A 15308-nucleotide genomic window follows, 5' to 3' on the forward strand; every position below is an offset into this window, starting at 1 on the left:
CACACCAATTCCAACACTTTTCAAACATTAAATAACCGGGTTTTAATCGACAAAAAAGTATGTTACGACCCCTGGGACTCCAACGACCCATAAATACAAGAACGTGACAATTTCGACTCACTTCATTTAAATACAACAAAAGACCGAGCATGACGATTGGGATTGCACTACCCAATCCTAAGTCTAATCCAAAAGCAAAGTCTTCTAAAGCAACACGCGTTAGTCCTCTAATTCCCGTACTTACCCTTGCCACCTCTTCCACACGAATCTATAAAAATGTAAACAACGAGAGGGTAAGCTGTGACGACCCGGATTTTTCTGACTACTTGATTATACTATCTACATGATTTAATAATTCCGACTTGATTAGCAATGAATTTTAATAAGTCTTGAACCTCCGAAAAGAGTTTTACACAAGCTTTTGGTTACCCTTTTATTCCTACGATTCACGAACGTCATAACTTGTATTAATTATATATATGTATATTCTAACAACCTGACTTTTTCCGTCATGATTTCTGTTCAGATGCTACCAAAACATAAAACTTAGGAATGAATCATACGTTGTTCAAAGCAAACTTGAAACATATCCGGTTAGAAAATCGAGACTAAGTTCTGTGAAACCAACGAGACTTGGGTAATTTATTTACCAACTATCAATAACCTTGGATCATCATCATCAAAGCAAATAAATAAATACAATTAAAATGTACAAGAACTAAATTGTACAATTTAAAAAAAATAATAATAATAATAATTAAACAAGTTTGGGGACTAGAGTGTATTATAAAAAAAAATAAAAAAAATAAAAAATAAATTAAAAAATTATATATATATATATATATATATATATATATATATATATATATATATAGCAAACTAATTGGCTATATATGTTACACATGGAATAATTTGATTAAAATCACAAGCTAGAGTAATCCTAAGCTAACTATAATTTTATCTCAAGACTAAGTCAATTTTAGCCCAAGTTGGTGGACTCCTAACCTTAATAAAACTCTACCTCTAGACTAACCCTTAAACTAATCTAATATGAATTAGAGTCCTACACTAACCATGACTCTTAATCTATAAAAAGGGTCTTTAGCCCCACCATTCACTTAATTCAATCGATTCATTCACCACAACAAATGCTCTCTTAAAAGTCATGCGGAGTAACTCACAAAATTACCACCCTTGTAGCCGAGAACAACCATCGCAATATATTTTCTTTTCTTTGGTTGCTGCTAAGAAACAAGCAATCATCATCACCACTTTCTCGCCACTTTGCTTGCTACTCTTGTCGTCGAAGACCACCCCCAACTGCCTAAACCACCACTCAAAAACTGATACCGTTTACTTACTACGGCAGCTCCTATTGTAGTGATTGCTGTTGAAGTCCAAACCCAACATCAACTGCTGCTACACCTGCTATTTGATCGACAACCCCAAAACCGAACCACTTGGGTTCTTGTTACTCGAGCACGAAACCGAAACCCTTTGATTTTGCTGATGTTCGACGAGTCCCACACCACAAAGATGACTTTGGCCGACTACTTGCTGCTGCAGATTTCCGACCTGATGTTGCTGTCTTGTTCCACTTCCAACAACTCTCGATCATCTTTTTTTTTCGTCAAGGGTATAAAATACAACTTAAGCATCTTAAATTTAATACTAATATATTATAGTTGTTTATAATATTATGAACATGAATGAAAGCTTTATATAGTATTAATGACTCAAAGTAAACTGTTAATGTTGTTGTAATTTGAACTTATTAACATAAAGTAAAGATCTAAACTGATATTGGCTTTATTAACGAATCTAAGTACAAGATTTATACTACTATTGTATCTTTGAAAATAATTGGTTACATACAATTACTCTCAATTAATAACAAATAAAAGCTGCAGTTGTTACAATACAAAAACATGAAAACCATTCAAGAACGATAAATTACATCGGTAGTTTTAGTACAAACTGGGTACCTTTTTGAATGTAAATCACCAAAATTGAATATTTACCAACTACTTAGTTTCGTGAGTCATCTATTGTTCAGAACCGTATTCGAAAAATATAAGACGGATAATTAGTTTGTATTGAATTGGAACTAAAAGGTTTTACTAATGATCATTTATGCGTAGATGTCTTTAATCAAAATATAATTTTATGATTTAAGAATTTATAAAATGAAAAGAAATTAAACTTCATGATTCAATACAAAACGAAACCGACCGTTAAGATTTTTTTTTCAATGTCGTTATCAATCGATAGATATTTGTGTTGTTAGGTACGTAACTTACCAATGATTTAGATTATGAAATCTTGATGAACTACAAATATGATGACATATATAATAATCATATGATGGTATGATCTCTTAATATAACTGACAAATTGAATGAGAGTTAAAACATGTAAAAAAAATCGTTCTTTAAGTTAAGTGAGGTTGATGATGTTATAATTTACGCTTTTAGTCCTTAGGATATGATTAGTTTTGCAATTTCAAATATACAAATAATATGTACTGTTTCAACTCCTGATGTGTATAAAGATAAAAAGAATATTTCCATAGAATGCATTATAAATTTGGCCTTCAAATAATAATTCGTTTAATACATATCCTGACTTTAAGTAAAGGTTTTATGATTTTATTAAACCTAATACTTGTGATGTATTTCTATACACACAAAGAATACATAAGAACATATGATACGTAGCAATGACGATAAGCACATACTTAATATTCCTATATTAAAAACACACACAACACCTATTATACAAGCATATAATATATAACGTGGAACTATATATCACAAACGAATAACTAAAAAAAAAATGATGATCCGACTAACTTAAACCTAATGATGATAGGTTGACAACTTTGGACCTCCGCTGCTATTTGCTATCACACTGTTACTGTGCTCATAAGGTGAACTTCATAGCCCCACTTTTTAACTGTTTCTATTACTTATTTTGAACTTTTGGGGTGAGACACATGCTTGCTTTCAAACTGTTTTACGCTTAGACACAAGTATCTGAAAACTATTTAACTGTGCTGACATGCTTTGATTCATGCTAAATCCCTGCCATGATATCGTTAATTGTTACGTATAAACGCAAACTTAGTTATTGTGAGTAGGCCTATTGAGAGCGACGTCTCTAACCATTTGACCGTTGGTCTTTGGTTACATAATAATGATTAAACGACACCGACAGTTCAAGGTGTCCTGGGGTAATTTTGTTTAGTTTCGATATCATAACTTCAGTACTACTTTTGATAATTAAATCTTGTGGTCTAAACACTATTATAAACCTATGTTGATCACTCAATCATTTTTGGTTGACACTTTAAGCATGTTTTGTCTCAGGTGAAGATTGCTAGAGTTATTTGCTACTTGGACTTTGCTGCTTTTGGAGTCCGCATTTATACGTTCACATTATTGCATTAAAACATTTATTGTAATGACTTAATACTTTCCGCTGCTTTAATACATTGGTTTATATTAAAAACGTCTCATATAGAGTCGTTCTCGTTTATACATACTGGTGTTGTGATATTGTGAAGTCATATTTCCCCGGCCCTATTTGGGGGTATGACAGAGTGGTATCAGAGCCAGGTTGTTATAAAGAACTAGGATTGCATTTTATGTGTGCCTTATGTGTTAGTTAGGTGCCTTAGCAATCTTTAGGACTATAACATTTCCTGCCTTAGTTTTAAGTGCTTTCCCTTAATCTTTATACTGCCAATCCATATTACTTCATGCTTTTACCTCTTCTGACATTATGTATCCTTTCCTAAGGATGTCAAGCCAAAACCCTATCATATTGCCTGATCTCGACTCTAAAGGATCAGTTAGTATGTGATTGTTATCATATCCATACATATCCTTATGACCTGACTCCGCCAAAATGGTTCAAACTATTCTTTGACTCACGCGAGTTCTTTTATAAGACCACCTCGGTTGGTGAAACCGAGGGATGTCACTCATGACGCAACATTCCAACGTCAACTATCGAAATTTGATCACATATCCTGACCCTATGGAGTGAGATTGGAATGGAAGTATGAATTAGTGAAATGTAATGACGCCTGATCAACGTGATTACATTACGGTAATTCATATAGAAATTCCAATATCATGACATGAGGTATAGAAAGTGAATCAAAGAAAATTTTCGTGCGATTCATTCAAAAATCTCAATGTTATTACATAACGGGTGAAAGATAATCATCTTCTTATTCGTCGAACTCGTTCTCATACTTATGAGTAGATTGACAATCTCTCCCACGCCACAAAGGTTGTGAACCAAGGAACCTTGAAACTTTACATTCATTTTTCTTAACGTCATATTCTTGACGTTTAATCATCACTTGTTGTATCCGGGTTCACTCTAATATTACGTTCTAAACTTTCATATAGATTTCACGAGCCCATTCTTAAATGTTAATCTTATAAACACCATATTCACTGTTACATTCTCTATGTCGATATGGTAAATATCTCACAGGCATAATATCTTGAATAGAACTTTCCTCCGAGTATCTTTTAGATTACCATAGCCAAGGAGAAATTTTCGCACTCGTACATTCATTAACTATCAATTCAAAATCTAAGGTACACCATTTGAAATTCCTCCATTTTCCTGTGGGCTGTGGCATGAGCTAAACTCATCCTAAACACATCTAAAAATTTCCATAAAAATTAAAAGAACTTCTCCTCTCGAGCCAGCTTAAATATGTTTCGATCACTACATTGGAATTCATGTAATCCTTCACACACTCAATAAGATCAAGTGTAGCATTGATATTATTATCATTATGTTACTTAAGGTCAAATATCGCGTAATTGGTTGTACCTAAACAATAAGCCATCACCTTTGAATCATTAATCGTTTTCCTAGAAAATCCTACGAATTTGCATCGGTGTTAAAAGCATGTTAGTTGATCATATAGTAATGGTTCTAACAATAGGCTTGAGATACCATGTCTTAACATCGCCCTTACTCATTTGGGAAATTCATACAAGCCCGGCATTTACCACAGATTTAGCGAGAACCTGATAAATTGATTTTTCAATGATCATCCCATGGTCGAAAGTCACTCCATTAGCTTGTCTTCATACATGTCTATGAGAACATCAGATTATTCATTCTTATTATGAAATCTTTGTGAATGACGGATTTAAGCAATCCACGAGTATTTAATAAGGGCACTTACTCCCAGCCTTCCAACTCCAATACTAGTCTGACCTCTTGACATTTCAAAGTCAACAGTGGATTAAATTCACATTCTCATGCTCTACCATTCATACCTCACTTGTCAGCAACAGCTTCACACATGAACGTTTTAGGTCTGAGAAACCTATGCCCTGATAATAGTCATCAACCATAGTTAAATTCATCGGTAACATTTGTAGCTCAAATGTCATCTGAAATTTTCAAAGTCCTTCACTAGATTTTCTCGACCCATCTCCAACTCGTAACCTCCGAAATATGAATATTCTGTTTATCAAAATTTTACACACACTATTTTTTCTGTGTGATCCTCTCGAAACTTTATAAATGAATTTATTTACTGTCACTCGTGCAAATTTTATAAATCATATATATTTACCTTTACCTATTCTTGTTAAGTACATATTAAAACCTTCTTTCCTTTTAAATCATTTCTTTTATGAGTGGTTTAACTAGCTCAAATTGTTTTACTTAAAATGGTACATGTTTTACTAGGAACTTCGTTCCATTATTATTGTAACATTAAACGACTTAAACTTTTTCAAAATTTCTACGACGTATTTTCTAAGAATTTTTAGTATTACTCTATACTATGATTGGATCACAGATCTTCTCATCCTCCGTGGAAGAACACAACATACCTCTTTGTGTTCCTAAACTATTCCTTTTAGGATCGGTCGTGGCATAAATACGGGCTGTAAAATCAATGTCTGAAGTATGCTCAGTGGTCACCCTAGTTATAGGAAATACACTGAGTGGGTTTCTACCCTAACGGTAATTACAGTGGGTATCACAGATAGAGATTTCACTAAGCTTGTTGAGAAGTTTATACTTCCGATATTTCACGGCTAAACCACAGCACCCTCGTAAACATCAATTCTATATTTTGTGGCACGAGAAATCATCTTTCGAATATTTTCTCACCTGGTGTAAAGTATTCTTTATATCCATTGATTCACGTCCTCTCATCCACACCTAACTTATGAGTAAGGATGAATCCTAGATCGACTCACCCGTCTGTGCGAGGGCGTCTCTATCATTAAGAGATCACACCTTTCATGCGGGTTTCTTTTGGTAATGTAATGTAGATTATTTTAAAAGTCTATGATCCTCGCTATCCTCTCTAGAGGAGTTACCTTAAACGTATATGACACTTATGTGTTGCTCTAAACATTTCTTCCTTCGTAGGTTGCAACTAGATGTTATCCTAGTCAAGTTTCGACCTCTGATTCGACATATAACTGAAATCATGCTCATAAAGTTACATTCTACAATGTGCTTTCAAAAACTCTTTCCAATGATGAGTTCGCATGTATTATAATATACTGAACGATATCTTTCATTAATCACTCAGACCATCATGGGGGCATTTTAGTAATTATGGCTTGTATTGCATAAAAGCCTGATTAGTGACTCCTCAGTTGACATTTCGTTTCGTCTATTCACATTAGACATCTTTTGAAAATCAGAGACATCATGTCTATGGTGACCTTTCGAAAATAACAGTTAATACTATCCATTACAAACACGAGCCATGCATCAAATTTCATGACTGTGATCTCCACGAACTCCTCTCAGTTTGTCTACCCTAGTGTTGTGGCATAAAATGCTCAAGGTTTCAAATGAGCTTAGTAATGCTCATGACACATTTCATGTATCCGATTTACTGAAATGCTTGTATAGCATCATCATCCCTTTCGCGAAAACCTAGTCAGATGACACTCATATTATTCCTTTGGATAACCTCCGCATTGATAATAAATTATACTTCATAGAAGAACCTGTAGAAATTATGGATCGTAAGATTTAAACGCTTTAAACAAAACAATATTTCTATCCGTTGGAATTCACGCAAAGGCCCCGAGTATAACTGGGAACTTGAAGGCCAAATGAAACAAAAATATCCCCATCTCTCTCTTCTCAAATGTTGATGCATTCGGGAAGTCTACCTAAAACTTCGGGACGAAGTTTTCCTTAATGGGGGGATACTATAACAACCTGACTTTTTCCGTCATGATTTCTGTTCAGAAGCTACCAAAACATAAAACTTAGGAATGAATCATACGTTGTTCAAAGCAAACTTGAAACATATCCGGTTAGAAAATCAAGACTAAGTTCTGTGAAACCAACGAGACTTGGGTAATTTATTTACCAACTATCAATAACCTTGGATCATCATCATCAAAGCAAATAAATAAATACAATTAAAATGTACAAGAACTAAATTGTACAATTTAAAAAAATAATAATAATAATAATTAAACAAGTTTGGGGACTAGAGTGTATTATAAAAAAAAAAAAAAAAAAAAATTATATATATATGTATATATATATATATATATATATATATATAGCAAACTAATCGGCTATATATGTTACACATGGAATAATTTGATTAAAATCACAAGCTAGAGTAATCCTAAGCTAACTATAATTTTATCCCAAGACTAAGTCAATTTTAGCCCAAGTTGGTGGACTCCTAACCTTAATAAAACTCTACCTCTAGACTAACCCTTAAACTAATCTAATATGAATTAGAGTCCTACACTAACCATGACTCTTAATCTATAAAAAGGGTCTTTAGCCCCACCATTCACTTAATTCAATCGATTCATTCACCACAACAAATGCTCTCTTAAAAGTCATGCGGAGTAACTCACAAAATTACCACCCTTGTAGCCGAGAACAACCATCGCAATATATTTTCTTTTCTTTGGTTGCTGCTAAGAAACAAGCAATCATCATCACCACTTTCTCGCCACTTTGCTTGCTACTCTTGTCGTCGAAGACCACCCCCAACTGCCTAAACCACCACTCAAAACCATCACAAACTGATACCGTTTACTTACTACGGCAGCTCCTATTGTAGTGATTGCTGTTGAAGTCCAAACCCAACATCAACTGCTGCTACACCTGCTATTTGATCGACAACCCCAAAACCGAACCACTTGGGTTCTTGTTACTCGAGCACGAAACCGAAACCCTTTGATTTTGCTGATGTTCGACGAGTCCCACACCACAAAGATGACTTTGGCCGACTACTTGCTGCTGCAGATTTCCGACCTGATGTTGCTGTCTTGTTCCACTTCCAACAACTCTCGATCATCTTTTTTTTTCGTCAAGGGTATAAAATACAACTTAAGCATCTTAAATTTAATACTAATATATTATAGTTGTTTATAATATTATGAACATGAATGAAAGCTTTATATAGTATTAATGACTCAAAGTAAACTGTTAATGTTGTTGTAATTTGAACTTATTAACATAAGGTAAAGATCTAAACTGATATTGGCTTTATTAACGAATCTAAGTACAAGATTTATACTACTATTGTATCTTTGAAAATAATTGGTTACATACAATTACTCTCAATTAATAACAAATAAAAGCTGCAGTTGTTACAATACAAAAACATGAAAACCATTCAAGAACGATAAATTACATCGGTAGTTTTAGTACAAACTGGGTACCTTTTTGAATGTAAATCACCAAAATTGAATATTTACCAACTACTTAGTTTCGTGAGTCATCTATTGTTCAGAACCGTATTCGAAAAATATAAGACGGATAATTAGTTTGTATTGAATTGGAACTAAAAGGTTTTACTAATGATCATTTATGCGTAGATGTCTTTAATCAAAATATAATTTTATGATTTAAGAATTTATAAAATGAAAAGAAATTAAACTTCATGATTCAATACAAAACGAAACCGACCGTTAAGATTTTTTTTTCAATGTCGTTATCAATCGATAGATATTTGTGTTGTTAGGTACGTAACTTACCAATGATTTAGATTATGAAATCTTGATGAACTACAAATATGATGACATATATAATAATCATATGATGGTATGATCTCTTAATATAACTGACAAATTGAATGAGAGTTAAAACATGTAAAAAAAAATCGTTCTTTAAGTTAAGTGAGGTTGATGATGTTATAATTTACGCTTTTAGTCCTTAGGATATGATTAGTTTTGCAATTTCAAATATACAAATAATATATACTGTTTCAACTCCTGATGTGTATAAAGATAAAAAGAATATTTCCATAGAATGCATTATAAATTTGGCCTTCAAATAATAATTCGTTTAATACATATCCAGACTTTAAGTAAAGGTTTTATGATTTTATTAAACCTAATACTTGTGATGTATTTCTATACACACACACAGAATACATAAGAACATATGATACGTAGCAATGACGATAAGCACATACTTAATATTCCTATATTAAAAACACACACAACACCTATTATACAAGCGCATAATATATAACGTGGAACTATATATCACAAACGAATAACTAAAAAAAAATGATGATCCGACTAACTTAAACCTAATGATGATAGGTTGACAACTTTGGACCCCCGCTGCTATTTGCTATCACACTGTTACTGTGCTCATAAGGTGAACTTCATAGCCCCACTTTTTAACTGTTTCTATTACTTATTTTGAACTTTTGGGGTGAGACACATGCTTGCTTTCAAACTGTTTTACGCTTAGACACAAGTACCTGAAAACTATTTAACTGTGCTGACATGCTTTGATTCATGCTAAATCCCTGCCATTATATCGTTAATTGCTACGTATAAACGCAAACTTAGTTATTGTGAGTAGGCCTATTGAGAGCGACGTCTCTAACCATTTGACCGTTGGTCTTTTGTTACATAATAATGATTAAACGACGCCGACAGTTCAAGGTGTCCTGGGGTAACTTTGTTTAGTTTCGATATCATAACTTCAGTACTACTTTTGATAATTAAATCTTGTGGTCTAAACACTATTATAAACCTATGTTGATCACTCAATCATTTTTGGTTGACACTTTAAGCATGTTTTGTCTCAGGTGAAGATTGCTAGAGTTATTTGCTACTTGGACTTTGCTGCTTTTGGAGTCCGCATTTATACGTTCACATTATTGCATTAAAACATTTATTGTAATGACTTAATACTTTCCGCTGCTTTAATACATTGGTTTATATTAAAAACGTCTCATATAGAGTCGTTCTCGTTTATACATACTGGTGTTGTGATATTGTGAAGTCATATTTCCCCGGCCCTATTTAGGGGTATGACATATATATATATATATATATATATATATATATATATATATATATATATATATATATATATATATATATATATATATATATATATATATATATATATAACTTGAAAATATGATAATTAAATATCTTATTAAGTATATTAACAAGGTATTATATATACATTTTCATACTACTAATTTAAAGAGTTTTCGAACAATATATATGTTACTTTTTAAACGATGTAATTAACTTATGTTAAAATGTATTTACATACAATGTATTATGAATATAAATACATTCTTAAAAATATTGAATACACTTAATAATATACAAATACAGATAAGGGATAGCTATATTCGTATTTTCGTTCATTTTTCTCAAGAATTCTACTCGTATTTATACGGTATTTATACGTGTATTATACGCAGCTTCTAGAAGTATTTACTATTGTTATATACTAATAGAAATCTACAATTACGTATTTATATAGTATTTATACGCGTATTATACGCAACTTCTAGAAGTATTTACTATTGGTATATACGAATAGAAATCTACAATTATTGATGTATTATGTCATGCATGACCTAATGGTTTTTAACTTATACTAGATGTTTTTCACAAAACAACAAAATTACAACTAGTATATAAAGACACCATATTTGATCAAATTTTTACCATTCCATTTTCTAATTTTTACTTCAAGTTTACTTACACACACATACTCTCTCTAGTTCTAGTATCTCTTTCTTTGTTCTTCATCTATTTCTAGAAAGTTCAAGCTTCAAAATCAAGGTATTAACCTTGCCTAAACTCTTGTTCAATTCATATGTTTATAGCTATCTATATAAGAGTTTATAAACTAGAACATAGTTTAGTTGATTCTAAACTTGTTTGAAAAACTAATCTAATCTTTCTAAATTAACACTAATAACACTTATTTATATGTATTATGATGTTATATTAAGTTAATATAAGAACTTATAACTTGTACATATAAAGAACACCTTGAAACTTAACATATATCGTTTAATCTCCATTCGGTAAAAAGCGGGCTGTTTTGGGTTGGGAATTAAAAACCTATCTTAGACTTTGAGTTCGAGACTAAGACTTTGGAAATATGTTAATATATGTAAATAAGACTTCCAGTAATTTTTTCATGATTTTAGACAAGGTGGAAGTATTTTATAAAAAATCATATATCGGGTGGATGTCGGGATTCTTCCAAATCTGACCACCGGCACAAAAAGAGGGTAAAATTCTAAAAATTACTACTTGGGCTGAACTTTTCGAATTGGTTTTGAAAAACTAACTTCTTAAGGAATCCATAGCAATTTGATTCACTTTAAACGAAGTTGTAATGAATATTTGGCGAGCAAAACAAAATATACTAAAATTAACTTTATATGGATGAAATTTATCTAATAAAAACTATATTAACCATATCCATGCTAACTTTTCCTATATCCTATATATATTTGGACATGTTATCATTAATATAACAAAATATTATAATCTTGGTTGATTCCGAGATTGTATATATATAATAATCTTGGTACGTTCCATGACAATACGTAAACAATACGTTTTGATAAATCATAAGTCAATAAGTCTCTGGATTGATGCAAGACAATATGTACACAATACACCGTGGGGTAATTCTAAGATTATATATATATATATATATATATATATATATATATATATATATATATATATATCTATATATATATATTTATACCGATTATTGGACTGTTGGACTTTTCGGACTATTTTGGACTACTAACAATGGACTACTAACATAAAAATGTTAAAAATTATTATATAAGTATTCTATAAACTTGCTATATTAATTTTATTCACATGTATTATTATCTGAATCGTTATTATTGTTATAGGTTCGCGAATCCAAGGACGACAGCCATATTTTTAATAAGTTGAAAACTTATTATTAATATACTTTTACTACCGTGAGTATATAGTCCCATTTGTAAACTCTAAAAATATTTTGGGGATGAGAATACATGCATTTTATGTTTTACGCTATGGACACAAGTACTTAAAATATATTCTACGTTGAGTTGTACCACCTTGCATATCATCCCTAATAGCTTGGTAACTAATATTTACATGTTGAAAGAACATGTAAGCGCGAATCCTATTGATAGATCTATCGGGTTTGACAACCCCAACCGGGCTAGTCGCTCTAGTATTGTAAACGGTTGCATAGTACTTCGTTTTTACTACACTTTGTACAGTGTAGGGAGATTTCATAATAAAGGGAATATGCCACATTATTTGTTAAGTATGGTTACCGAAGCGCTCAACAACTTATAGAATATCTTTATTGAAATGTTTATAACTATGAAATCTTGTGGTCTATATTTATATCGATACTAGCTTTAAACCTATATATCTCACCAACTTATGTGTTGACCGTTTAAGCATGTTTATTCTCAGGTCCTTAAGAAAGTCTTCCGCTGTTACATTATCTGAGCAGGCTGTGCATGGAGTCTCTTGCTTTTGTATAAATGAAGTGTTGCATTCAATAAAACCTTCGTCACGTAATATATTCGACTGTTATGTCACGTGTGTAGTATTTGTAAACCGATGTAATATGGGGATTATTCCTTAAATAATCGCCCACTTGTTTAAAACATGCATTATGTATAATAATGGTGTGCTTTTTATGAAATGAATGCAATATTTTCTAAAAACGTATCATATAAAGGTCAAATTCCTCGCTATGGGACCAATGAATAACGTAATTCATTTATAGTAATATGGACGGGTCGTTTCAGTTGGTATCAGAGCGTTGATCTTAGCGAACCAGCTCTTGCATTAGTGTGTCTAACTGATAGTTGTTAAGATGCATTAGTGAGTCTGGACTTTGACCGTGTCTGCATGTCAAGAGTTTTACTTATCATTTCTTGTCGGAAATTACCTGCTTATCATTCTTAGTCTAGACACGTCTTACTGCATTGATTGCTTAGATAGTGTATAGACAAATTCATATCTTAGCGTATCTGTTACTGTAAACTTTGCCTGACAGCTTCCGAAAGTTCCTCCGTAATCTGCGGAATCCCTTGTACTATATAGGAATTCTATGTAATTAGAATATCATCCGATATCCGAAAATCTTTTCATATAAAAAATCCCTTATCTAACCGTGTAAGATGAATTCCGCTACTAGTTCGAGTTACTAGGATTCTGACAGCTATTCCGATATGGATTTCTACCTGAGCTCCAAAAGCAGTGTAACTGGAATGGATCAACCAATTAGCCATCATCAATTCTGGATGAATTAGGGATGGGTTCGTAGCTGACTTAATCAATGGAGACAAGAAGAAGGCGATCCTTTCCATCAACCAAATTGCCCTCTTGGTGAAGAACCTGAAGCACTTACCGGCGAACCAGTTTGAAACACCATTTTCACTCTCATTGCCAGGATAGCTCGCAACGATTACGTAATATCTACTATTCTAAACCTTATTCATCCGCTCGTTCCAACTGCCAATCATCCCGGAGTAATAGAAGAAGTTAACGAGCTTCGCGCTCGAGTAGTGACTTTGGAGAGTATGATGCACAACTTGCAGGCATCACAGACATCACCAGCATCAGTACCAACAGTACCTGTACCACCAACAACAACATCTGCATCACCCGCCTCAACATCACAATCCGTACCTCGAGCATAATCTTCGTCCAACATCTCATTTTTGTTCTGTATATCGTTCTACATCAACATCATACGCCTCGAAGACACCAAGGAAAACCAATAAACGATGAAGTATTGATACATAACTTCATTGGAGAAATATTCCGCGGTGATTATGTAATCTCTAAAATCTTAGAGATTATTTATTCTAGTTCTAATCGTAGATCAGATGGTTGGAGAGATAGAAATGATAGAGGGTAGAGTAGAAACCCTGAAACAGAATGATGCGTGACTTACATGCTAGACTTGTTATACAAGCACCACCAGCAGAACCGCCAATATCACCAGCAGTATCACCAACACCAGCAAAACCTGCAGCACCACAAACTCCACAAGCTCCATAACCATCGCAGATATCAACACCTCAATCATTATTAAGTATATTGTATTACCGAGTTATGAAATATTAACTCATTCTTTTCAAGGAATTTATATGTATATTATATATATATATAAATTTTGAAACCATGATTTATCTTTTAGTACTAAGCTATTACGTATGAATTTTTAAAGGGTAGATACTACTCGGTTAATTCATATTACTAATATGCTATGATGTACATCCTTCTTTAACAACTTAACAATCGTTAACTATAATCTCTGCTTCAGCTCAATAAATTCTATTTCATGATAAACCAAGTGTATTATTCAATTACGTGTTTGATTTTACACTTTCATTTCCGATGTACTTGAAACCTTCTAGAAAACATCATTCGTGCCTTGCGAAGTTCACAAGAATTCCACGAGTATCAACATCTTTAACCTAGGAATGTCAATAAGATTAAATAACGAAGTATTGATTACATTAGCCAAAATACTCTAGAGATTGTTCATAACATCGTTCGATTCTTACTTATATAACTATCTTATTCGAAGAAAATAACTTGTAATCACTGGAACATAGTTTAGTTAATTCTAAACTTGTTTGCAAACAAAGTTAATCCTTCTAACTTAACTTTTAAAAACAACTAAACACATGTTTTATATCTATATGATATGCTAACTCAATAATTTAAAACTTGGAAACACGAAGAACACCGTAAAACCGGACATACGCCGTCGTAGTAAAACCAGGGGCTGTTTTGGGTTGGATAATAAAAAAACTATCTTAGACTTCGATTTATAGATTTGAATTTTGGGAAAATAATATTTCATATAAACATGATAACATATCCAAAAATTATGGTTAAACTCAAAGTAGAAGTATGTTTTTGAAAATGGTTATCAAGATGTCGTTCTTTCGACAGAAATGACTACCTCTTTCAAATATGGACTTGTAACCTGTAACTCCG

At 32.5% G+C, this 15308-nt stretch overlaps 2 long non-coding RNA genes across 2 annotated transcripts; both read left to right on the plus strand.

The window, feature by feature from the left end:
- The first annotated feature begins 994 nt into the window (after nucleotides 1-994).
- Nucleotides 995-3739, plus strand: LOC139898013 (uncharacterized). The gene is made up of 3 exons (XR_011776857.1): nucleotides 995-1636; nucleotides 2872-2929; nucleotides 3369-3739. It is a non-coding gene; the product is annotated as an uncharacterized lncRNA (long non-coding RNA).
- A 3919-nt stretch (nucleotides 3740-7658) lies between these two features.
- Nucleotides 7659-10266, plus strand: LOC139898014 (uncharacterized). The gene is made up of 3 exons (XR_011776858.1): nucleotides 7659-8359; nucleotides 9597-9654; nucleotides 10094-10266. It is a non-coding gene; the product is annotated as an uncharacterized lncRNA (long non-coding RNA).
- The last annotated feature ends 5042 nt before the right edge of the window (nucleotides 10267-15308 follow it).

The sequence above is a fragment of the Rutidosis leptorrhynchoides genome, chromosome 3 (assembly GCF_046630445.1).
Source record: "Rutidosis leptorrhynchoides isolate AG116_Rl617_1_P2 chromosome 3, CSIRO_AGI_Rlap_v1, whole genome shotgun sequence".
Classification (NCBI taxonomy): Eukaryota; Viridiplantae; Streptophyta; class Magnoliopsida; order Asterales; family Asteraceae; genus Rutidosis; species Rutidosis leptorrhynchoides.